The sequence below is a fragment of the Hylobates moloch genome, unplaced genomic scaffold (genome assembly GCF_009828535.3).
Source record: "Hylobates moloch isolate HMO894 unplaced genomic scaffold, HMol_V3 SCAFFOLD_12, whole genome shotgun sequence".
Lineage (NCBI taxonomy): Eukaryota > Metazoa > Chordata > Mammalia > Primates > Hylobatidae > Hylobates > Hylobates moloch.
In genome coordinates this window covers 9,593,045-9,617,460 of record NW_026652287.1, presented here as the reverse complement: position 1 = coordinate 9,617,460, position 24,416 = coordinate 9,593,045, and the positions used below count along the sequence as shown (strand labels likewise).

At 53.5% G+C, this 24,416-nt stretch overlaps 1 protein-coding gene and 1 long non-coding RNA gene across 18 annotated transcripts in view; one reads left to right on the top strand and one right to left on the bottom strand.

Moving 5' to 3' along the window:
• Positions 1-24,416, bottom strand: part of PITPNM2 (phosphatidylinositol transfer protein membrane associated 2) — a 226,990-nt gene that overhangs the window by 82,203 nt on the left and 120,371 nt on the right. The window contains exons 1-2 of one of the 17 annotated variants that reach the window (XM_058425655.1): positions 21,735-21,778; positions 21,147-21,429 (exon numbers count right to left, since the gene is read on the bottom strand). The exons of 13 other annotated variants lie outside the window; for them this stretch is intronic. The gene's annotated coding sequence lies outside the window, so the exon portion shown is untranslated. Of the gene's footprint in view, positions 1-16,057; positions 16,413-19,395; positions 19,561-21,146; positions 21,430-21,734; positions 21,779-24,416 lie in introns of those variants that run through there. 3 more of the 17 variants (XM_058425654.1, XM_058425656.1, XM_058425659.1) reach the window with 3 other exon arrangements.
• On the top strand, positions 19,632-23,194 carry LOC116477752 (uncharacterized). Its single transcript, XR_004250629.2, has 3 exons — positions 19,632-20,239; positions 21,134-21,205; positions 21,480-23,194. It is a non-coding gene; the product is annotated as an uncharacterized LOC116477752 (long non-coding RNA).

The window sequence follows — 24,416 nt, the reverse complement described above, 5'->3', positions numbered from 1 at the left end:
GAAACGTCTCCCTCTCCCCTAGGGCTCTCTTTTGAGGCAGAGCCCCTTGTGGGTCTCTGTCCCATACCAGGGCTCTCTCGTCAGAATGCACATGAGACCTACTGGATGCTCTGGCTGCCAAGAGCAGCCCCCAAGAGACCAGGCTCCAGGTCTGGAGGGAAAAGCCTAGAGCAGGGACCCCTGGAGGAGGGGTCACAGCATTGCAGGCAGAACTCAGGCTTTGACGTCAGAACGGTGCTCTGATCACAGCTCCATCCCTCACTTGGTCTTAAGGAAGTTACTTAAACTCTCTGAGCCTTAGTTCTTCATTTTATAAGACTAGGTCCAATACCACACACACCTCATAGGGTAGTAAGGGGAATAATTACAGACAATGAATGTAAAGCACCCAGCACACAACACCCAAGCAACAGCAGCAGCTGCTATTATTACTATAATGATGATGGTGATGGTGATGCTGGGGATCAGCCCTGCTAAAGAACTGTATCCCCACACTCAAAATAGTCAGGACTAGGAGAAACAACTCATTGATATCATTTTGTCACTATGCATTATTGCCAGCCTTCCCAGGGTTGGGACCGTTGCTCACTGTTTTGACCCTCCCAGCAACGCTGCCAGCAGGCAGACAGGCGCACTTTCCCCATTCCAAATTGGAAAATGGAAGCCAAGAGAGCGACAGGGACTTGGTCAAGGTCGTCGGGCAAGTCAGTAGCAGGGAAGGGATGAGAACTCCTCATTCTGGGCCCAGGGTGACACCAAACCAATCCCAACCAGCACCCCAAGGCCTGCAGCCCACAGGAGCCTCTCAGCCACCACGGGGCACAGGTATGTGCAGGAGCGTCAAGACCTGGGCTGGGGGGTGGCACAGTGCAGGGGAGCTGAGGGGAGTAGGGAACCGAGTCATCTTTCAACTGGCCCAAGCCCATCGCGCACAGTCTGGCTCCTCTATCTTTGGCGGGGAGCCTGGGGCTATTTCGGGAAGCTCTGCACACAGCCCGCCACTTCCCTGCCAGGCTGACTGGGTCAAAAACAAAACAAGCCCAGCAACATCCCTGTGTCAACAGGGTGGGAAGTGAGGAGGCACTGAACAGCCCCAAATCCAACAGGGAAGGTTGTGGGGGTAAGCACAACACCCTCACCCTGCAAAAAAAAGCTAGTGGGAAACAAACAACACAATGAATCAGAAGCAGCAGGACACAGGGAGTGACTAGCTCTGGGGCCAGACCACGTTCACATTCAAGCCTTGTCTTTGAGCAAGTCCTTTACCTGCTCCAGGCCTCAGTGTACCCATTTGTGGACCACCACCCACCTTGGAGGATTGAGTGGGATTAAATGAGGTGACAGTGAGGCACTGGGCACCTGAGATGTCCTCCTGGGCCTGCCATGCCCTGCTCACCCTTCAGAGCCTTGCTCAGAGTCTCCCAGTGGGACAGCTGAGCTACAGCCCCCATTCTGCAGGCACTTGCCACAGCAGCTGGAGGCCCCTGGACGGCTGCACAAGGCCCTGTCCATCCTTGTGTAACTGCAGTGCTGAGCCTGGAGCAGCTGCCTCATCGGTCTGTGAGGTCAAGCTCAAGGGGCCACCCAGAAGGCTTTCCGAGAGCATCCACAAAACCAGAGGAAAGGGTGAAGAGGTCCCTGATGGCATCCAGGGTTCCCCATAGCCCTCCAGTCACTGTCATGGGGCAGGCAGCAGGACTCAGCTCATCCCTAGCTGCTGCTTTGCAGGGGCAGCGTGAGAGCCACCTGGTGCCAGGGACAGCGCACAGGGCTCTGCCCAGAGCAGGTGCACAGCAGACACTGGAGACGGAGTCAATGGGGAACCAACGGGGCTGGCAGGAGAGGCAGGAGGATGCAGGACAGGAACAACCATTTATGGGGCATTTCCAAGGCACCAGGCTCTGTGGGAGCAGCTGACACACCTTGTACCAGCAGATTATGTCTTTTTGACGGGTAAAAGCAAGGGGCCCAGAAAAGGGAAAGGATTTTGGCAAGTTGGTGTGAGACTTGCAGGAGGCCAGCAGGCTCAGAAGGGCTGTTCATTTTAAATGATTAATTGTATGTAAAGCCTGTGGGTGTGAGGATGAGGAGGCAGCTCCCCAACAGGCACCTTGGGCTGGCCTGGGAGCCTTAGGGGACATCATCCCCAAGGTGGTCTGTTGGTTCTCTCAGAGCAGGAGGATGGGAAGGAATGGATGGTGGTCAGGCAGCCACAGGGGCACTGGTACTGGCGACACTCAGCACTTCCTGCATTCAGAGGCACCCTCTGTCATCCTGGACAGCAGAGACTTCTAGAAGTCAGATGCAGGAAGTGCTTCCCAGAGCAAGATTGTCTTTCATTAGCCGCTGGAGACATGGGGCAGAGACTTGCCCAAGGTCTGCAGCAGGCCTAAGCCTTGTCCCTTGTTGTATCCAGCCCTGTGTGTGTGTGTGTGTGTGTGTGTGTGTGTGTGTAGACCAGTGTCACCTTCACAGCTGAGGTGTCAGTGCGTCTCATCTGCCATGGGCCAGGGAAAGGAGATGAAAGCTCTTGCAGGTGCCAAGTGTTGAGATGGCCACTCCACCATGTGCCCAGTGATGTATCCGAGAGGAGCTCAGGGAGCCAGGGCTGGACGCAGGCAGACAGCCTGGTCAGGAAGGAGGCCAAGTGTCAAGATCGAGCGAGGGGAGGGCCTGACGAGGGGTAGAGAAGACCCAGCTGGGAAACACATGGAGTGGGCTGGTGCAGACAGGGGCAGAGGGTGAGGGGCCGTCACTGTAGATGCCCTAAGCATTGTGGGTACTCCCCACAACCCGCAAACTCATGAGCCAGCCAGGAACAAAAACAGGGGTCTGGCTATGTATGCCACCATCATCTCCACTGCCTTTGTGGAGTGAGTCCCTGACCTCACTCCACAGCTGTTGGGGGTGGGGGCATGAACCTCTGAGACAAGCACAGACTGAGAGCTGGGAGACAGACAGACTCCTCTCTGCAATGCCCACCCTGTGAGAGGGGCTTAACCACCCCCTGGGATGGGCTACAAGGTATTGCTATTATAGAAAGTTCCTATACTGAACTGAGTTTGCCCCCCTGGGACTCAACCTGGGGTCTTGATTGACTTTTTGGAGCCACATGCAGCCTTTCTCCTCCAGGACACCTTAAAATACGTGTCTGACTAGTACACCCTCTCCACAGTGGCTGCCCACTGGGCCCCCTCCACTGCTCTGGGCTCTCTGATTCTACTCATGGAGGCAAAGTCGCCCTTGCCGATGACAGGGCCTGAGGCTGCTAAAAGCCCTGGGTGTGTTTCCTGGAACCCGCTGCCAGGCCACACTCCTTGGCCAGTGCAGTAGGTTTGCCCTTTATCTGGTGACATTCTGCCTGCTGGGTGCAAGGGGTTGAATAGTGCAGCCCTCTCCCCAAATTTACATCTAACTAGAGCCTCAGAATGTGACCTTATTTGGAAATAGGGTATTTGTGGATACGATTAGTGAAGGATTTCTAGATGAAATCATACTGGATTGAGGATGGGCTCAAAACCCAATGACTGGTGTTCTTATAAGGAGAGAGTCTATAGCCATGGCCATGCATGGTGGCTCACGCCTGTAATCCCAGCACTTTGGGAACCAAGGTGGGTGGAACACCTGAGGTCAGGAGTTCGAGACCAGCATGGGCAACATGGTGAAACCCCGTCTCTACCAAAAATACAAAAGTTAGCTGGACATGGTGGCACATGCCTGTAATCCCAGCTACTCGGGAGGCTGAGGCAGGAGAATTGCTTGAACCCAGGAGGCAGAGGTTGCAGTGAGCCGAGATAGTGCCACTGCACTCCAGCCTGGGAGACAAGAGCGAAACTCCATCTCATACACACACACACACACACACAAAAGTAAAAAAGAAAAGAAGAAAAGGAGAGGACACAGGAGACACAGAGGAGAAGGCCATGTGAAGGCAGAGGCAGAGACTGCAGTGATGCAGCCACAAGCCAGGGAACACTTGGGGCCACCAGAAGCTGCAAGAGGCAAGGAAGGATTCTCCTTGGAGCTTTCAGAGGGAGTGTGGCCCTGCTGACACCTTGATCTGAGACTTCTGGCCTCCAGAACTGTGAGAGAATAAATTTCTGCTGTTTAGGCCATGCAGTTTGTGGTCATTTGTGACGGCAGCTCCAGGAAACTAGTATATTGGGTTTGTGGCATTGGGAAACAGGACATACTCTGAGCTGACCACATATAGGTCAGCTAGTGTCCCCTGCTCCGGGCACCCTGCAGGAGAACAGCCAATGGGTCTCCTGGCTGGGAGTGAGAGGTGACAGCATGCTGGCAGTCCTCACAGCCCTCGCTTGCTCTCAGCGCCTCCTCTGCCTGGGCTCCCACTTTGGCGGCACTTGAGGAGCCCTTCAGCCCACCGCTGCACTGTGGGAGCCCCTTTCTGGGCTGGCCAAGGTGGGAGCCAGCTCCCTCGGCTTGCGGGGAGGTGTGGAGGGAGAGGCACGAGTGGGAACCGGGGCTGCGCGAGGCACTTGAGGGCCAGCTGGAGTTCCGGGTGGGCGTGGCCTTGGCGGGCCCTGCACTCAGAGCAGCCGGCAGGCCCTGCCGGCCCCGGGCAATGAGGGGCTTGGCACCCGGGCCAGCGGCTGTGGAGGGTGTACTGGGTCCCCCAGCAGTGCCAGCCCACCGGCACTGCACTCGATTTCTCACCGGGCCTTAGCTGCCTTCCCATGAGGCAGGGCTCGGGACCTGCAGCCCGCCATGCCTGAGCCTCCCACCCCCTCCATGTGCTCCTGTGCGGCCTGAGCCTCCCCAACAAGCGCCACCCCCTGCTCCACGGCGCCCAGTCCCATCGACCACCCAAGGGCTGAGGAGTGCAAGCGCACAGCGCGGGACTGGCAGGCAGCTCCACCTGCAGCCTCAGTGCGGGATCCACTGGGTGAAGCCAGCTGGGCTCCTGAGTCTGGTGGAGATGTGGAGAACCTTTATGTCTAGCTCAGGGATTGTAAATACACCAATCAGCACCCGGTGTCTAGCTCAGGGTCTGTGAATGCACGAATTGACACTCTGCATCTAGCTACTCTGGTGGGGCCTTGGAGAACCTTTATGTCTAGCTCAAGGATTGTAAATACACCAATCAGCACTCTGTATCTAGCTCAAGGTTTGCAAACACACCAATCAGCACCCTGTGTCTAGCTCAGGGTTTGTGAGTGCACCAATCAACACTCTGTATCTAGCTGCTCTGGTGGGACCTCGGAAAACTTTTATGTCTAGCTCAGGGATTGTAAATACACCAATCAGCACTCCGTATCTAGCTCAAGGTTTGTAAACACACCAATCAGCACCCTGTGTCTAGCTGAGGGTCTGTGAATGCACCAATTGACACTCTGTATCTAGCTGCTCTGGTGGGGCCTTGGAGAACCTTTATGTCTAGCTCAAGGATTGTAAATACACCAATCGGCACTCTGTATCTAGCTCAAGGTTTACAAACACACCAATCAGCACCCTGTATCTAGCTCAGGGTTTGTGAGTGCACCAATCAACACTCTGTATCTAGCTGCTCTGGTGGGGCCTTGGAGAACCTTTGTGTCCATACTCTGTATCTAACTGATCTGACGGGGACATGGAGAACCTTTATGTCTAGCTCAGGGATTGTAAATGCACCAATCCGCGCCCTGTCAAAACAGACCACTCGGCTCTACCAATCAGCAGGATGTGGGTGGGGCCAGATAGAATAAAAGCAGGCTGCCTGAGCCAGCAGTGGCAACCCGCTCGGGTCCCCTTCCACACTGTGGAAGCTTTGTTCTTTCGCTCTTTGCAGTAAATCTTGCTACTGCTCACTCTTTGGGTCCAGACTGCATTTATGAGCTGTAACACTCACCGCGAAGGTCTGCAGCTTCACTCCTGAAGCCAGCGAGACCACAAGCCCACCGGGAGGAACGAACAACTCCAGATGCGCCGCCTTAAGAGCTGTAACACTCACCATGAAGGTCTGCAGCTTCACTCCTGAGCCAGCGAGACCACGAACCCACCAGAAGGAAGAAACTCTGAACACATCTGAACATCAGAAGGAACAAACTCCGGACACGCCGCCTTTAAGAACTGTTAACACTCACCGTGAGGGTCTGCGGCTTCATTCTTGAAGTCAGTGAGACCAAGAACCCACCAATTCCGGACACAGGAGGGTGACACTAGCATCTGGGCAGGACTGAGCCATCCTGTCACCAGGCTGTTAGCAGGGCTGCAGCCCAACTAGCTCAGGGCATGCGAGGAGCCAATGGTGAGAAGCCTGTCTGCATCCAGGCTCTTAAGACACTTGAGGGGAAGTAGTCATGTGGCTCAAAGTGCACTGGCCTCCCCCTGCCCAGCCTCTCCACTTTCTCCACCTCCCCACATGGTACCTGAACAGCTTTTTCTAGGCCCCCACGTCAGGTCAGGCCAGCTCAGCTTTGCTAAAAATCCACGGGCACAGCCGGGCGCGGTGGCTCATGCCTGTAATCCCAGCACTTTGGGAAGCCAAGGCAGGCGGATCATGAGGTCAGGAGATCGAGACCATCCTGGCTAACACAGTGAAACCCCGTCTCTACTAGAAATATAAAAAATTAGCCGGGCGCGGTGGCTACTTGGGAGGCTGAGGCAGGAGAATGGCGTGAACCTGGGAGGCGGAGCTTGCAGTGAGCCAAGATTGCATCACTGCACTCCAGCATAGGCGACAGAGCAAGACTCCATCTCCAAAAAATAATAATAATAAATAAATAAGTAAAAATAATCCTTGGGCACACCAGCCCTAAGCAGACAGCCTTACGAACTAACGCAGGGACTGCAGGTCTTTCTAATCAGAAATGCTTGAAGCGAGATCTGAGAAATACTTAACAGCCCCCTATCCCCAAGGGGCTCAGCATCCCCTACCTGTCTCCACTTTTGGAGACACTCCCATAATGGGGAGCTGAGGGAGTTGGCCAAGACTTTTGGAAGCTTTAGGACTAAGAACAAGGGTTTCTCTGAGATTCTGCAGAGTTTGGAATCTCAGAGAGCTCCAGCACTTGCGAACCCCAGGCACCTCCACCATCCCAACACCATAGGCTCTGCCCACTTCAAGGGACATGGTCAGGACCATTGTAGGACTGATAATGTCAGAGCCAAGATGGTTAAGTCCAGCTTTTCTCAAACTGAAGTACAGGGATGAGCTGCTTTAGAAACACCCAGTGAGCTTGTTTAAAATGCAGATTCCAGGGCCAGGTACAGTGGCTCACACCTATAATCCCAGCACTTTGGAAAGCTGAGGTGGGAGGATTGCTTGAGACCAGGAGTTTGAGACTAGCCTGGGCAACATGGTGAGACCCCATCTATACAAAAAAATTAAAAATCAGCCAGAAGTGGTGGATTGTGCCTGTAGAACCAGCTACTCAGGGGATTGAGGCAGGAGGATGGCTTGAGCCCAGGAGGCTGCAGTGAGCTATGATTGCACCACTGCACTCCAGCCTGGACAACAGAGTAAGACCCACTCTCTAAAAAAAAAAAAAAAAAAAAAAAAAAAAAAGGAAAAAAATGCAGATTCCCAGACCTGCTAAATCAGAACCTCTGTGTGAGAGGCCCCAAAACCTGCGTTTTAAACACATCTCCTGAGGTTATCAGGAAGCGCTCCAGAGAATGAAACACGGGGCCTGGTACAATCTCCCCTGCAGACAGATGGAGAGACTGGAGACAGGACAGGGATTGCTGCAGGCCACGTAGCAAAGCCAAGGCCAGAGTCCACACCTCTCCTGGGCTTGCTGGGGTCCCTATAGGCCTGGAATCAGATGGCCAGAGTCCTCTGTGCTCAAAGAGCCCTTCCCCCAGGTGAAGCTTCCTCGCCTTCCAGGCCCCCTGGAAGCCTTCCCAAGCCCCGTGGGCTGAGTCAGCCCCCCGGGCACCTTGCGCCCACTTTCCTTTCGGCATTTATCAGACTGTACTGTAGCCGCATGTTTGCTTTGGAGCTCAGGGCCCGAGCCTTGTTCAAAGTTGTGTCCCCAGGGCTCGGCCACAGCAGTTGCTTAATAAAAGTAGGTACCCAGCAAATATTTGTTAGATAAAAGATTTTAATTCCAAACTCTGTCCCAGAACAGTTGTCTGACCTTGAGCAGGTGACCCAACTTCCAGGCCCCTTCCTGGAACAGATTCTCGTCCATCTGCCCTGACTGTTTCCCAAGGTGACAGTGAAAAGCCAGATGCAATGCACTCAGGAAGCTGCCCAGCAGTGGGGCTCTGCACCCGGGGCTCACATGACAAGCAGGGGCTCACTGAGTGACTGGCAAGGAGCTAAGAGTCCCCAGGGTGGCAAGACTCAGCCAGGAGAGTCTGCTGGTAGATACAGCCCAGGGACAGACGAGTCCAGAGGTTCTACGAGCCTTGAGCCTAGGGCAAGAGGTCACCATGCCCTGGCCCCTAGCCCAGCTCTGTTCACTACTCTTGGGGCTTAAATCATGCCCTAAGCCCATGTCCACTGTGGGGAGCAGGACTGGGCCCTGAAAGCTATCAGACTGCAAACAGATCACATCAAGTGGTGGTAACAAGGGCCTGGGAGCTGGAGCAGGTCCCTGGCCTGTGTGGGCCTTAGTATCCCAGCTGTAGTGAAGGGGTTTGAGCTGGACCATATCCAAGGGCCCCAGGACCGTGTGGGCAATGGCACCGCTGTCGCAGCTGCTGTCATCAGCACCCTCAGGGCCTCGTGGCAGGCATTCATGTTGGTGTGGGCATCAGGGAAGGTCTGTCCCACTGGACAGAGGCCTCCTAGAACACCCAGGCCGGGCAGCCCAGAGGAACGTGACACGCGCTGAGTCTGGGAAGCAGGCGTCGTCCCCCCTCCCAGCTCCACTGGCTGCCCTGAGGAGCAGAGATGCCCATGGGATGGGCTCCCTATGGGACAGGACGCTCCTCGGTGTGCCACTTCCTCAAGCCAGGCAGTAACAGCTTACACAGGCCAGGTCTCTTCCAAGGAGGAGCTGGGGAGCTTAGGCCTGCCCCCCATGCCTTCTAAATAACCCCACAGGACCAACCAGTTCTTCAGACCAGGCTAGTTGTGGGGGCAGCCCTAAGGGCCCCGCATCAACGTGCCCCTTCGTGCATCTGCCCAACCCAGAGAATGCCGTGACGTGTGACTCATGTTGGGGCCACATGGAAGGGATATCACCGAGTCATCAGCTCAGCCCTTCCTAGCTGCAAACGGGGGGATGCAGGAAAAGAGGCCAGCAGAGAGAGGGAGTTGAACTCCGTTCTGCCTCCAGGAGCCTATCCAGCTGGCCCAGCTCAGTGTGATTCCAGGTGACTCAGGAAAGCTGCCCTGGGTCTGTCTGAGTCAGTGTCCCCATCTATCAGGTCCGACCTGGGATCCTCGAGTGTCCACTGTTGCTTGGGAGGGAGCAACAGGCTGAACTCTTGAGTAGGGTGGGCAGAGGGCTGCAGGCAGCAGAGGGGGACAGGCATGCCGGCTCTTCTCTAAGTTGAACCTGCCAGCTGGTGTCTTAAGCATAACTTCCAGCCCCTGCTCTTTCTGGGTCCAGGGAAGGCCCCTCCTTGGCACTGCAGCCATACCCAAGTTCCAGCCATGAAATATGGAGCTGCTCATCTTTTCCCTGTGCTCCCCATGATCCACACTGCTGACCACATGTTGTGTTTCCTAGGGTGGAGGACAGCCAGAGAGAGACCCGCGGGCTGGATAACTCTGCTGCCCACCTTCCCCTGAAGGCAAGCTCAGTCCAGGGAGTGGCTCTGGATTCAGGTGGCTGGCAGGGCACAAACGGCTAGATGATCACACCTCCTGACAGAAAGCTCTGCTGGCTAAGACACCGCACTGGCTCTCCAAACATTTGGGAGCATGAAAAGCAGTGGTTGGCCTGGCCCTGATCCTAGGACAGCCTCTGGTACAGAGCAATCTGACACTGGAGGAGAGCCCTGCAAGACGATCATCCGCTTCACACACTCCTGTGACGAGGCAGCCAAGAAGCATGGAATCTTGAATTCTCGCACAACGCCCATGGGGGGACCATCACTCCCATTCCACACAGTAGGAAACTGAGGTGCAATGGGATTAGGCAGCTTCTGTGGATTACACAGCCAGGACTCAAACCCGAGCCTATATGACTACGAAGTTTTACTCTTCCTACCAGCTTAGGAAGGTCCTAGAGCAGCCCAGTCCCGATCCTTTCCATCTCAGGAACCTAGAGTCCTGGAAAGGGGACTTCAGCCATGCAATTAGCACAGGCCCAGCAGGCAAATGAAGTCAGGCAGAAGGAGTGTTTTAAATTTACCCATTCCCCATTCCCTGTCTGCACAGGCTTGACAAACCTGTTCACAGCCACAGGCTGTGATAATGGTGTGCCCACGCCTAGAAAGCTGTGAAGTGCTTTACAAGGGCACAGGGTGACAGGAAAAGTGAGGACGCTGGCATGAAACAAAGTGCTGGGCACACACCATCCATTTGTCCTTCCCATTCTCCTGAGGGCACCCATCGCTAACTCTGCTGTGCACACCAGGAAACTGAGGCTCCGAGAGGTCAATGGAATTCTCCAAGATCTTATAATTAGGCTGATGGCAGACAGGGGACAGGGACAAGGTCTTCTAACTTGCATTCTCTCCTCCCCTCCAGCCCCTGAGCATAGTCTTCCTTAGAGAAAGGTGATGAGGACTTGATGAGGAAAATTCCTCTCACTATGGCAACAAGGTGGGGAAACTGAGGCACAAAGTAGACAGCAAGTTAAGGCTGGCAATTGTCCCCCTCCTGTCTTCTCCCAAGACACACCTACCATTTGCAGAGTGACAGAGCATGTTCAAGTCCCTCATTCATTCATTCCCACCAAACTTGGCTTTGTCAGGGAGACAGTCAGGTCTCAGAGAGGTCCACTGGGGCAGAGCTGGGACCCCAGACTCTCGGACTCCAGGTCTAGTGCTCCCTGTCAACAGCTGCTCAAGGTTTTGAGGTTAAACATTCATCTGAAAGGGGCTTTCAGGATGCCGACGGTAGCAGAGAGGGCCACAAAGCTGACCTACTGGGTAAACCTGCAACTAAACGTTGGACCAAACAAAACCAGCACCCAGTCAGGAAACCATCATAAGATACAACTTTCCCTCACCTGGAGGTCTGGAAGAGGAGGCTGTGGCCACCAGGCAAGGGCCCTGGGGAAGTCATCCAAGCCAGAATCCGGAGCCCCAACAGGGATCAGGGAAGGAGCCTGACTTCCGAGGCCTGGTGTTTAGGGAGAGCCCTGCCTCTTCAGAGTTTGGCTGGTGTGATTCCATTGCCTGGCCCCCTCCCCAGAGCTTCCTATCCCCTTCAGGGATGGCCAGCTGTCTCCAGCTTCCATGAGGATGGAGCTTCCGTTTTATTCACTTGGCTTCTCATGGGTCGTTAAGGTACACACCCTCTGCTGTTTGTTACATCAGTATTCTGTCAACCTCTTAGGAAGAGCTCTTAAATGAATGAATCTTTTTTTTTCTATATTTCATTTTCATATAGTCTCTAAGCTACGGAAAAATTGCAAAACTAACATAAGAACTCCCCTCTACGCTCTACCCAAAAGCAGCAATTGCTTCCCTTTCGTTCCATCTGCCTTGCATCTGTGCCCCTCCTGCTCTCTGTGTGCATCTCTGGGCATAAACGTTCCTGACCCATTGAAGAGTAAGTTATGGGAATGCCTTGTCTCTAACAACAGCCTACCATTCGCCACTGCCTACACAGGTGGTTCATCTCCACGCACGTCACACCTGTTCTCTGTGGTGAGACACATGAAGTAGACAGTGTTATCTCTATGTTACAGGTGAAGAAACTGAGGCACATATCTCCTCATGTGCAGTGCTGCTCCTACTACCCTGAGCCACCAATGCTGAAATCCTCAGCCTAAAACACATAGACCCCACGATGCAGACTGTCTTTCTGATGATATATGATGTAGCAATTTTTAAAAGAAAGGGAGCCACTCTGCTCCTATAGCAGAATAACAGTGGATCAGGATCAGAGTGACCTGGATTTTCCACAGTGTAGAGTGGCCTCATGTACTCTGGGTGGAAGCCCTGGGGCAAGTGAGTGGTAGGGCAGATGCAGGGGGCTCTCCTCCAGCTCAGCCCCAGGCTGCCTGCTCCTTCCTCTCTCTAATTCCTTCCTTTTCTCTTCTCAGACAACTAAGGTGGGTGGCCGTGGAGTGCAGGGAGAGTGAGCACCCCCCAGCTCTCCTCACCCAACCTCCTCGGCCTCCTCCCACACTGGGCACCCACTGAAGGACAAGGGCTGAATATAGTCTTCAGGCCAAGAGCCCAGCAGCCATGCCCGGTGCAGAGCAAGTTGCATGTAGAACTAATGAGTGAGGGAGAGGGAGGGAGGGAGTGAAGGAGTGAAAGAGCCAGGGATCCAAGTTCTGGTTCTGCCTTCACAGGCAGGCTACTCAACCCTCTGAGACTCCGTCTGCTTATCTGTAAAATGGGAGCAACGCCAAGTACTTCCAGGGTGGCTGCAAACTGTTAAATCACATGAGACTTGGGAAAGTGTCTATGAAGTGGATTTAAGATCCCAGTGCAGACATGGGTTAAGGAGTTTGCTGAGCCCTGCTCTGGGAATTGAAGCAGAAAACAGGGAGAAACAGAATGCAGAAAGTTAAAGATGCCCAAATACAAATGCCACACTCACACTCACTGCACACACTCTCACATACCTCATAGGCACACACAGGCACATATACATGCCACACACATGCGCACACACACCTCACACACACAACATACCACACATGCACATATAAATACACACATGTCCATATGCACACACCATACACACTCACATATACACCCCCCCGACATGCACACACCACACACGCATATGCAAACACATCACACACCTCACATGGACACACACATGCCTACACATCTACACATACACCCACCCCCCCCCACACACACACACACAAACACACACACGGCCTTACAGCTCAGCACACCTTAAGCTTATCAGTCTCTGATGAATCCCTTCCCTTCGGGCTAGAGGCCCTCAGAAGCCCTGGACAGAAATCCAGCACCCAGAGGCTCCCCTGCAGACACAAACATGCCAATCTCTGTAACACACCAGACCATGCAACAGAGCACCAGGGAGGAAAAGAGGGAACAGAGGCAGCTCTTTCCAGAAGTGGACAGGGACAGTTGTCTCACTCAGGTGAGACACTGAGCTGTAAAGCAGTGCATAAAAAGGACAGCTGTCTGATCTTACCAATCCTGGGAACCGTTTACATGGGATCATGTTAGCATGAGAAGAATGCCAAATGGTAGGTACACCCCTGCTAGCAGGCAGGGAAAACATATTTGTGTGTGTGTGCATGTGGGTGTGAGCTTGTGAGTTGCATGTGTGTGCCTGCATGGCATGTGCACATGTATTTGTGTGAGTGTGCATGTGGGGAGACTGTGTGTGTATCTGCAAGCATATGTGCATTTGTGTATGTGCACATGTGGGCAAGGGCATGTATGTGCATGTATAAGTACGTGTGTGTTCAGGAAACTCACAAGAGAGACTGGGGAAGAGTTTAATGTTCATGAGCTTCTCTCTTCCTGCAGTTTAAGTCATCATGCAACACCACCAACAGACTTTTTCAAAGCTAGGCACGGGCTGGGCGGGGGCCAAGGCAGATGTTCTGAGTCCCAGAATCTCTGACCCACATCAGAGCGGCCTGTCCTGCCCAGCACAGCCTGGGTGGTGGACTCCACCATGCTGCAAGCCAGGCCAGGGAAAAATAAATCAGACTTTCTCCTGGGAGCTTCACTGGCTTCGTGAGATCTGTCTGAACCACCGGGCTTCCCACCACACCCTTCCCTGAATCCCAGGGCTCCTGTCAAATTAAAGAAAGAACCACTCACCGCCTGAAAGCCAGCCAATGCGATGATTATTCCAATTTTCCTGGAATGAGCTTTCCACACTTTCACAGGCTGGAGCCATCGGCAGCCCAGGCTCCCACCTCTCCAAGCTGCTCTCACGCCCCCTGCGGCTCCTTTCAAGTCAAGTCACCACTCCGTGAAGTTACACTTTAGAGCAGCCGCTCAGAAAGGACACAGGAGGGCGGAGAGGCTGGGGCAGAGCACTCACGATCTACCTCAGGCAAATGCAGCCAGGCTGGAGGAGCTGGCCTCTCTCCTCAAAAGCCAGCTTGGCTCTGGCTGTTCTTTTGACTTTTGGGCTTGGTAACTGAACACACACTTGCATTGCCCTGAGCTCACATGAAAGCCCTCAGGGCAGAGGAAGCCCAGCTGCAACGGCAGGGCCGGGTGCCTCCCATAGAGGCTGAGAGCAGAGATGAGGATCGGGTGCTGCCACTCATGGGCTGGCCTTTAAGGTGTCACATCAGATTTTCCGCTCGCTAGCAAACCAAAACCAAACCAAACAAAACTAGCACATGGCCTCCCCGCCCATCACATAACTCGTAAACCCATCAGAATTCCCAGCAACCAACCAGAATCCAGATGCCTGTAATGTCGTTAAGAAGCCTGTACACCGCCCAGATGCCAGGAGGGTCTGGGTGATTCTCCAGCCCCAAAGCAGAGGAAGAAACAGCACAGACCTGTGCAGACACAAAAGCATTCCTCTCATCCTGCCCAGTCGTAACCTATCTGATTGCTCAAAGAGAAGCACCAAGAATTGAGGGTCTCTGGGGGCTCAAAGGCAGTTTTAAAGAAACAGGGCTTTGGGGAGATAAACATAGTTTAAAGATGCCCAACCACAGAACCACACAGGGAGTACTGTCTCAGGCCACCTTCAAGGCTCCGATGCTGTTATTAAAACAATCTGACAGAGAGAATGCTGAAACAAAAAACAGAATCCAATCAGGTGCTCATGAGGCTGAAGTCCTACATTCAACTATTCACTTTGTGAGCCAACTCTGGTCCCACCCTCAATCCCCACTGCACCCTGAGACACAGACACATACCTGAACATCTAGACTTCTCTGCAGTCAGCCCTCCAAGTTGAGTGCCTCTTTCAGAGTTGACTATGGGTTCCCTGGTACCTGAACTCTGAAGCTCCCTGGTGAGTCAGATGGGGCTACTTGGTGTACACTTTCTATTTAAAGATCAGATAGGGCTTACTCTCAGACACCATTCAAACCCATAACTTCTAAGAACTGGGTGCTAAATCCGGTTTCTTTGGCCCTCACTTTCCATCAACACGGGAGCTGTTCTCGTTGACAACCAGGGGTTCTTTTTTCCATTGCCTGCTGTACAGGAAGCAGAGGTCACGGTGGGAGCTGCCTGTGCCGGGCATGGGTTGGAGTGTGTCTCCCCGGGCTGCGCTGCTGAGGGGTTAGCCTCACAGATTCCCTCTGGGAAAGCCACTTAAGAGTCATTCTGAATGCATCTACTGGGGATGGGGAAGAAATGATGCAGAATGTTGACCCACTGGGCAGCAGGCTTGAAATCCTGCCTGAACCAAACTGTGCCGAGGGGCTGTCCCAAACAGATGGTGCTATCCAGACAGACACACTGGCAGGGCCGCTCTGCCTGAAGCCAGCCAGCAGATGATCCTCCCTACACCACCTTCTTGGAAATCTTGGTTATGGGGGATATCGGGGTGGGGAGAGACACTCCTTGTTATCAGGTGTGGGGAGGGAGAAAACATTTCCTCACTGAACTCTCATTTTCAGACAATGAAGGATTGGTCAGAGAGACAGCCAACCTGTGGCCAACAATCACCACTCCAGAGCCCTGCCCCATCTAGGGCACACGTGCATGCCTCTAAATTTCCTCCCCTCTCCTTGGTCCAACCACACAGTCCAGGAAAGCAGATTTTCTATGCTCCGTGGCAATCACGGTGGAAAATGGAAGTACAATGGAGTGCTGTACCTACCCGAGCACCAGGAGGCAGGAGCTGAGCTACTCACAGACTCCCTAGAGGAGAACTCCATGCACCCAAACTCTGCTGTGCCCCCTCTGAGCTCTGAGCACACCAGGTGAGGCCTCTCCCTCTCTCTCTCCCTCCATCCCAGCTCTTCGGAGAGAAAGCAAGCAGCCCGCGTGACCAGACAGAGCCTTCCTTGCTAATAAACCCCTCCTGAGGCTGTGACATGTTTCAGAAGGAGCAGAAAATTACCTTTTAGGAAGCCAATGTGAGGGAAGGGGTGGGGGGACAAAGTATCAGAGCCAGGAGGTGCACACCACAGGAGCCGGGCTGGGGTCGCGCAGCAGCCTCCCATCCCTGCAGAGGTCCACTGAGCTCCCCATGCTGCCGGCCTCAGGGGGCCGCCCCCAGCACGCGGCTCTCCCAGCAGCCCATGCCTGGAGACAGAGGACACTGAGGAGCACGCGTGTCCCCAGGATGGGTGGACGGAGGAGCTGCGAGCCTGTGCAGGGATGCCGGAGGAAGGGAGAAAGGCAGGCCGGAGAGGAAGGGGTGGGGAGCGGAGAGGGAGGGCGGGAAGGAGGGAGAATTGATTTTCTCTCCTCCACTGGGACCACTGAGCTGAGTTGCCATGGAGAAAGGGGAGCCGCTGGCAGAGCCCAAGGCGGGCGGAGGAGCCATATGCCAGAGGGAAGGCATCAGCAGAGAGCCAATCCCACAGTTCTGCTGCTGCAGCCTCCCCCATACCAGGCCTCAGGGTCCAGGTGGCCAGGCGGGGAGGGGTACCGGCCAGACTGGTGGGCAAAAGCAGCAGCTAGTGGCCACCACCACGCCAAGGAAAAGGGAGGAGATGGGGGCTTTCTCGTCTGGCTCGTGGTGCTCTGCTGCCCCAAGAGCCTGGGCCCTCCGTCTGACGCCACGCTGCCCAGCCAGAGCCTGAAGTCGGGACCCCAGAGACTAAAGGGACCCTCTCCCGGGGCTTAGGTGTTACCTGGTGTTTGGGGAGGCATTGCGGATTTCCACCTGCCTGGCCTCCCTGTTTCTAAAAATCTGTTGCCAAATCCTGAGTCACATCTTGCCACCCTCAGGGATGAGGGGATACCCACCTATGGAAGGGCTCCGATGGCCCAGTGCCACCCATGTGGGAAGCAGAGGAGAAGGGAGGCTGCTGGGCACAGCAGGGGGAGGGGGCTCTCCTGGACACACTGGCAGGTGGATGGGGACTCCCAGGCTCGCCACGCTGGGTGGCGTCTCCCATCACGCCTGTGCCAGCCTCACTGCTGCAGCTGCCCACGTCCCAGCTTCGATACTGGCTTCAGCCACCTGGCCCCACTCATACTGGGAGCAGCGAAATGGGGCTGGGGAGAGAGCCACGAGACCTCAGTGGGGTTGCAGTCTCTCTCCTTGGAGATCGCATGACCAGGGGCAAGTCTGGTCACTTCCTTGAGCTTCTATCTCCTTATTACAGACAGAGATGATACCACGTTCTACCAACTGGCACTCCCAGGCACTCAGACGTGGCAGGACTTGGGGAAGGCTCAGGGCAGGCACTAGTGCTGTCCTGGGCCCATCTCAGGAGCTGTGGTCTCCTTAGGGCTGGGAGCACAGTAGCAGAATCCCCCAGCCTCCTATCTCTCCCTGCTCACTTGGCAGACCCCTCAGGACTAAAACTACAGTAGGTCTGCAGCCGGCACCAGAGCCTACCAGGCCCAGCTGCTCTGACACAGAGACATCTAAGTTGGGGCACAGCCCAATCCTGTCGCTTTCTCCCTCAGTGTTTTATTTCACTTCTTTTTCTTTTTTCTTTTCTTTCTTTTTTTTTTTTGAGACAGAGTCAGGCTGGAGTGCAGTGGTACGATCACGGCTCACTGCAACCTGCACCTCCTGGGCTCAAAACAATTCTCCTGCCTCAGCCCAAGTAGCTGGGATTATAGGCGCCCACCACCACACCCAGCTAATTTTTGTATTTTTACTAGGGACAAGGTTTCACCATGTTGGCCAGGTTGGTCTTGAACTCCTGACCTCAGGTCATCCACCCATCTCGGCCTCCCAAAGTGCTGAGATTACAGGCATGAGCCACGGTGCCCGGCCTCTCTCTCACTGTTTTATGATGAAAGTGTTCAAGCATATGGCAAAGTTGAAAACATTTTATAATGAACATCCATATATTCACCATCTAGATTCTACCGCTTCTTCTCACTTTTTTTATTGCAGTAAAATACATATAACACAAAATTTACCATTTTAACCATTTTAAAGTGTTCACTTCAGTGGCATTGAGTATATTCACAATGTTGTGCAACCACCACCTCTATCTACTTCCAGAGTTTCAGCATCCCAAAAGGAGACCCATTAGCAGTCTCTCTCCAGTCCCCTCTCCCCCAGCCCCTGTCAACAACCAATCTACTCTCTGTCTGTCTCTATGGATTTGCCTATTCTGGACATTTCACATAAATGGACTCATAAACTACACGGCCTTCTGTGTCTGGCTTCTTTCACTCAGTATCCTGTTTTCGAGGTCCAGCCACGTTGTGGCATCTGTCAGTCCTTCGTTCTGTTTTATGACTGAATCGTACCCCAGTACACAGATGGACCACATTCTGCTTATGCATTATATCCATCAGCCAATGGACATGTGAGCTATTTCCACCTTTTGGCTATTGTCATATTTTTTTTTTTTTAAGAGACAGGGTCTCGCTCTGTTGCCCAGGCTGGAGTGCAGTGGTGTGATTATAGCTTACTGCGGCCTCGACCTCCTGGATTCAAGTGATTCTCCTGCCTCAGCCTCCTGAGTATCTAGGAATACAGGCCAGGGTCATGCCACTGTGCTCAGCTTCTCACTTTTAAAATGAAGTCTTCAGAGCCCAGTGAAATGTCCTAGAGCCCCTCCTAAGGGATTTGTTCCCAAAGTTGCAGGCCCAGAGGCCCTAAACTGAGTGCTCATCTCACCCTGCCTTCCACTAAAGCAATGCTCCTCATGGGTGACCAAGTAAGGGAGGCTCCAGCTGGCCCTGGGGCCCAAGGCAGAGATCCTAAAAGCCTGTGTGTAGTCCACAAGTGGGCCTCCAGCCTCCTCCAACCCATCCCAGGTAAGCAGCCAGCTGGGCAGGGAGACACATGCATGTGCCAATCCCACACCCATGCTTTAAGATCAAACGAAACCCGGTGCCAGGACCACTGGCACTCACTGACTACGTGACTAGCCAGTCATCACCCCTCTCTGAGCTTCAGCTTCTTCAGCTGTGAATGGGGCAACAATCTCTACCCCATGGGGTTGCTCTAGAGATGATGCTGGCACCGCCCAGTAGAACTTTCCCCATTGATGAACATGTTACACACCTGCACTATCCAGTGCAGCTGCCGTGACCTGCCACTGGCCCCAGGTGGCTACTAAGCACTTGAAATGTGATGAGTGGGAGTGGGAAATAGAACTTTTCCATTTTATTTCACTTTAATTTATAATTGAACTTAAATAGTCACACTAGACTGGTGGTCAGTTCTAAGGCCTGATGACAAGTGTAAAAGGACGCATGGTCCAGGCCCAGGCCTAGCTCCTGGTCTCTTGCCTCAACCCCTCCTCTCCTACTTACCCTACAGTGTCTGGGCAGGGGAGCAGGCTCTGTCCACAGCCTAGCTCCAGAGGCACCTCTAAAAGGACAGAAGGTGGATGGTGGGGCTCTCAGGGAACAGCACAGACACCAACTGGGGAGTGGGCACCATAGACTCCATAATGACTTGGGTCTGGAACCGCAGGCCTCTCCTCTGCCCTGTTCTAGAACTCCCCAACTGCTGTTTCCCCTAGCAACTCCTGAGGTTATCCCTGGACTGTCTGGGCAGGGGCTGTAAAATTGGAACAGATCCCCCCTGCAATCCCTCATGTGGTGGCAGAGACCCCTGAGGGGATGTGCAGAGGGCCTTGGTTCTCGGCTGGGCTGTTGAGCTGGGCACTCAGGGAGTTTCGCATAGCCATGAAGCTACCCTCTCAGGCTCCTCTGGCAGGGAGCGTCAGGATGAGAATCCAGACCTGACTGCCACCCAGCCCTCTCACTTTGTAGATGCAAAAATCCAGACTCAGAAAGGGAAGTAACTTCTCCAACAGGGCGGGGTCTGAAGCCCAGGGTCCCGACCCCACCAAGCTGGCCCTGCAGGAGCCTCCTGAGAGGTGTCTCGGGAGCAGACCCAGGGGAAGGAGGCACTGTGCACCCTTGCTGGGTAGGCAGAAGTCTGTCTGCTTCTTGGCAGCTGTGTGGCTTCAAAGCCCGGACAGCAGGGACTGAAGACTGAGCAAGCCACCCCTCTCCTGTCCCAGACCCACCTGAACCCACCAAAGCTGGGAAAGGAGGGGTTGTGGAGACTCCAGAAAAACAGGAAAAATTTAAACACAACCACTAAGTAAAGCATCATTAACTCCTGTTGTGCTGAGCCCACAAACCGGTAGGAGTCACGCAGAGGTGGGAGCTGCAGCTGAGGATGGGCCTGTACCCCCACCCTGCAAAGCCTTCTCCTGGCTCCCTCAACAGACTGGCCAGAAGGACCAGGACATGCTCAAAGCCCTGAATGGCCTCTCTCCACCCACTCAGCATGAGGGCCTGCAGGCTCTGCCCTGCCACCTCTCCGCCCTGGCAAGGCCGTGGGCAAGTTCCCGCCTTGGGGCATCTGTACTTGCCACTCTCCCTCCCCTCTGCTCAAGGGCCCCTCTCACTAAGGCCTTTCTTGACACCCTGATGTAAAACTTGGCCCTGACTCTAACCCTGGCATTCCTCGGACCCTTTCTAATTTTATTCAGAGCGTTGATCGTTATCTAGTACCCGACTTACTTTTCTTTCTTCTTTCCTTTTTATTTTAAAAATTGTACATGTAACATAAAATTTACCATCTTAGCCACTTCTTTATTTTCATTTTTTTTGAGACAGAGTCTTGCCCAGGCTGGAGTGCAGTGGCACGATCTCAGCTCACTGCAACCTCTGCCTCCCAGTTCAAGCGATTCTCATGCCTCAGCCTACAAATAGCTGGGATTACAGGTGTCCACCACCATGCCCGGCTAATTTTTATATTTTAGTAAGACAGGGTTTCACCATGTTGGTTAAGCTGGTCTCAAACTCCTGACCTCAACTGATCCGCCTGCCTCGGCCTCCCAAAGTGCTGGGATTATAGGCATGGCCACCGTGCCTGACCCATCTTAGCCACTCCCAAGTGCACACAGTTCCATGGCATTAGGCACATTCACATTGTTGTGCAACATCCCCACCATCCTTATCCAGAACCAATTCACCTTCCCCAGCTGAACTCTACGCATTAAACACTAACTCCCCATTCCCCCTTCACCAGCCCCAGCACTCACTGTTCTACTGTCTGTCGCTGTGCATTTGACCACTCTAGGGACCTCATCATATAATCACGGTAAGTGGAATCATACAGTATTTGTCCTTCTATGTCTGGCTTCTTTCACCGAGCATATCTTATCGGTTCATCCATGTGTCGTAGCATGTTCTTTTTAAAATATTGTCTGCCCAGGCACAGTAGCATATGCTTGTAGTCCCAGCTACAGGAGGCTGTGGTGGGAGGATCGTTTGACCCAGGAGTTTGAGTCCAGCCCCCTTGGGCAACACAGTGAGACCCCGTCTCTAAAAAAAAAAAAACAAAAAAGTTTTTAACTCTCTGTCTCTCCTACTAGAATGGAGTCTCTATGAGGGCAGGGATGTTGGTTGGCTGTATCCTCGGGCTGGAAGAGCACTGGCACACAGCAGGCACTGAATAGAATTTCTAAATATACAAACGGATGAACCAATGGATGGATGGATGAATGAAGACCCTGTATAGGTCAGTGCCTCAAATGTCTGTGCCTGGCCTGGAGTTATGTCCCTCACCCCCACTGCAGACTAACTCCTGGTCCCACCCTACAGCTTTGGAACTGAAGCCCCAGGCCTACCATCCCTGAGAGGTAGTGGTGCTCAGCGTGGCAGGATGCCCCACTTGATGGTAGGCTTCTCCCAGATGGCTAATTGCTTCGAGTCTTTCCCCCAGATGTAACATGTCTATGGGAGGATTATGACATGGGCAGATGAGAGTCCCCAGCCATGGAGGTGACAATGGGCCCTGGAGCCTCACAGGGCAGCAGCCACCAGGAAGAGGCATGGAGGCCAGGAAGGTCCTGGAACACCAGAATTCGGCCAACAGAGCCTGAAGCCAGCACGTCGTGGAGGGGCAGCAGCCTGGGGGCATTCAGGAGACCTGGAGATGTGGCAGCTGGCCAGGAGCTGGGCTACAACCTTGACAATCACTAACCTCTCATCTCCTCGTCCTGCCAGGCTATTTATAGCCTCCCTCTCTCTGAAAACTCCTTCACCCATTTTTCTGAGCTTAACAAGCTTGGTGAATTGAAATCAGGTGGACCATCTCCCCAACCTCAGCAAACCTGCTGGGGTGACTGCACTCAGGCCAGGCCTGCTGGCAGCTCCTGCTCCATGACAGGGACCCTTGAGGGCCTGCTGAGAGTCACAGGTTGGGGTGTCCCCGGGAAGGTGGCATCTAAAGAGAGGGCAGCAGCTGGGCACGCAGGCAGACCTCAGCCAGAGATGCTGGACAATGGTGACCCCAGAAGGGCTCAGCTCACCCCAGGCCTCCTCCCTGCTTCAGGAAAAACAAACAGATTGGGACAGTGGAAAAACAGCTGTACCTTTAAATTATCTGGCCCACAGATATGAAAAACATTTGCATGCTGAAGCTGTTTGCATCTTCGGTTATTTTTAGGGTGAACCCAGTTGCCTCCCCTTGGAACCGGATGAAGCCCCAGAGGCACGTAGTCCTTTTTCCCAGATGGGGGTCCTGGTCCTGTTTCCCTGGGAATAAGGCTTGAGCATGAGCTCTCTGGGACCCAGACCCCGACCAGAACCACACAGTGCATTCAGGCTCGGGAGGAACTGGAGCACCAGGGAGCCAAGGCTGCAACTTTGAACATTTGCCACTGCTGACATCATGGTCACCCACCTGGGGCCAGAAAGAGCCCCTCCGCTGCCCCCAGAGCATGGGTGAAGAGACGAACGCTTAGCCTACTGCCTCCTCTCATGCCAGGCCCAGCTGCTGGGAATATTTTGCTGAGATATTTCTAGAGCCAGCAGCAATTAAAGCAGATTTTCTCTTCCACGCTCCTTCCCCAAAACAAGAATAAATCAGTCCTACCAATTTCCCAGCTAATGATTTCCTCCATTAAATTAAAAAGAAGAAGAAAATGTTTTCTTAAATGGATTACCAGCCCTGTGCTTTCAGAGACCATGTGACCTGTCAACTCCTTTTAAAGTCTGATACATCAAAGTCCCTGAATTAATTTTTAATAAATAAAAAAGTCATAGTCTAAGAAGCACCATCCCACACACCCCCCTCCCCCGTCAAGGGTCAGCTCTGAGCTGACTCTGGGAAGCCAGCTTAATCGGGCCAAGTATGGCTCTTAATAGAGAACCAGATCCATTCCACAGATGGGAGAGAGAAGGCTGAGAGATGTCAGGTGCCCAAGCACAGAAATCAGGCCCTGAGATGAACCTAGAGTTGTGGCATGCAAAGTGGAGTCCTGCATGTGGAACTGAGTCCTTGATTTCGAGGGGCGCCTGTCTGGAGAGATGCAAACAGGCGGATCCAGGAGCTGAGGAGTAACTAAGTAGGTGTGAGCTCGCGCCATCTGCGTGACCCAGATGGGGGCTCCTGGGCAGGACCTGGGCTTCTCTTCCTCTTTTGCTCCCTGGCAGCACCCGGTATAGGGTCAGCACACAGTGCTGACATCCCCTTTGCTTCAAAAAGCCCACCCCCTACAACACAGACAAACCTCAAAAACATGATGCTGAGCAAAAGAAGCCAGACACAAAAGGCCACATATTACAAGACTCCGTTCCCATGAAACATCTAGAAGACGCAAATCCATAGAGACAGAGGGTACGGCAGAGGCTACTGGGGGTGAGGAAAAGGGTTGGGAGTTGTTAGTTAATGGGTGCAGTTTCTGTTTGGGATGATAAAAAAAAATCTGGAAATGGATAGGGGTGATGGTTACACACATTGTAAATGTACTTATGCCAATGAACTATACACATAAAAGTGGTTAACACAGAAAATTTCATGTTATGTATATTTTACCACAATAAAAAAAATACAAGGAGAAAAAAGCCCACTCTCCAAAATGCAACTTGAAGATACAGGATGGCCAGTAACTCCATAGGGACGATGGTGGGACCCTCTGCAAACTGCCCCCAGCCAGACTCAATGCTTAAAGCACAGCGCAGAGGCTCACAGGGCCTGTCTTGTCATGTATGAACACCAGGGACCTTCAGAGAAGGGCTCTTTGTGTGAGCCAGCATGACTGAGCCAGGATGCCCTGTCTCCCTGGCGGCCAGCCAGATGCCACAGGGCAGGCAGGGGCTGAGAAGTCTCTGTGGACACCTCCCTGGAAGGCACCTCCTGGTCTTGGCATTCGCTGCACCCTCTTCCTGAAATGCACTTCCCGGATATTCTGTAACTTGCTTCCTACGTTTATTTAGGTTTTCACAGGGAGGTCCTTTCTGACCATCTACAGTTAGAAAAATACTGGGATGTTTGCTGGAGCCAGGCAAGGTAGCTGTGAGCAAGA